The following is a 1472-nucleotide window of genomic DNA, read 5'->3' on the forward strand; positions in this document are numbered from 1 at the left end:
GACTATTGTTTATCCAGACCAGCAGGGTCGCCATCATTGACATGGGATCAGTTTGCAGAGTTGTTTTGGTAGAAGTTCTCCCAGTTACTCAGCGAGAGGCTCTTCGCAGGCAGTTCGAGCGTCTCCAGCAGGGCTCTATGACAGTCACTCAGTATGAGACTCGGTTCATTGATCTAGCACGCCATGCTATTGTTATACTCCCCACCGAGAGAGAGAGAGAGAGGGTGCGGAGGTTTATTGATGGGTTGATTCAGCCGATCCGTCTCCAGATGGCTATGGGAGCCGGGAGTGAGATCTTTTTTCAGGAGGCGGCCAATGCGGCTCGTAGAGTGGAGATGGCTCTTGCACGAGGAGGTGGTCAGGTGTCGGATAAGAGGCCTCGTCATTCTGGTAGGTTCAGTGGTACCTCGTCTGGAGGTAGGGATTCTTATGGTAGAGGCCATTCACTGAGACCCTTTCAGTCAGCACTCTAGGTTTCTCATGGTACTCCAGGCGGTGGTGGTTCTCAACAGCATTATTCCGATCAGCAGCCCATCAGTGCACCGCCACTTAAGAGTTTCTGGGGAGGACATATAGGTCGTTAGGGCCAGCAGTCTCAGCAGCCGAGGGCTTGTTATGGTTTTGGCGACCCGAGTCACATTGTCAGATTTTGCCCTCGAGCCTCGGGTAGCTCTCAGCAGCAGGGTCCGCGCACCGTGATTCAGGCACCAGGTGATCCACAGCTTGCCCAGCCAGCTAGAGGCGGGGGTAGGGATCATAGAGGTGGAGGTAAAGACCGTAGAGGTGGAGCTCGGACCGGCAGAGGTAGGGGTCAGCCAGTAGCAGATCGTCCTAGAGACATGGTTCAGGGAGGTAGGGCCCAGCCCCGGTGTTATGCTTTGCCAGCTAGGCCAGAGGCTGAGTCTTCAGATCCTGTTATTACAGGTACTATTCTGGTTTGTGATAGGGATGCTTCAGTGCTATTTGACCCTGGGTCTACGTATTCATATGTGTCGTCTTATTTTGCACCCAACCTGGCTATGCCTAGTGATGCTTTGGGTATTCCTGTTTATGTATCTACACCGGTGGGTGATTTTATAGTGGTCGACCGAGTCCATCGTTCCTGTGTGGTAGTGTTTGAGGGTCTTGAGACCCGTGTTGATTTATTGCTCTTAGACATGGTGGATTTCGAAGTTATATTAGGGATGGATTGGTTGTCCCCGTATCATGCTATCTTGGATTGTCACGCCAAGACTGTGACCTTGGCTTTGCCGGATTTGCTGCGATTGGAGTGGAGAGGGACCCCAGGTCATGCCACCCGCAGTGTTATTTCATATGTGTAAGGCTCGACGCATGGTCGAGAAGGGGTGTCTAAATTATCTGGCGTATGTTCGCGATTCTAGCACAGAGGTCCCTTCTATTGATTCTGTTCCTATTGTTCGGGAGTTCCCCGAGGTTTTGCCTTCAGACCTGCCGGGTATGCCGCCCAACAG

Source organism: Nicotiana attenuata, chromosome 9 (assembly GCF_001879085.1).
Source record: "Nicotiana attenuata strain UT chromosome 9, NIATTr2, whole genome shotgun sequence".
Classification (NCBI taxonomy): Eukaryota; Viridiplantae; Streptophyta; class Magnoliopsida; order Solanales; family Solanaceae; genus Nicotiana; species Nicotiana attenuata.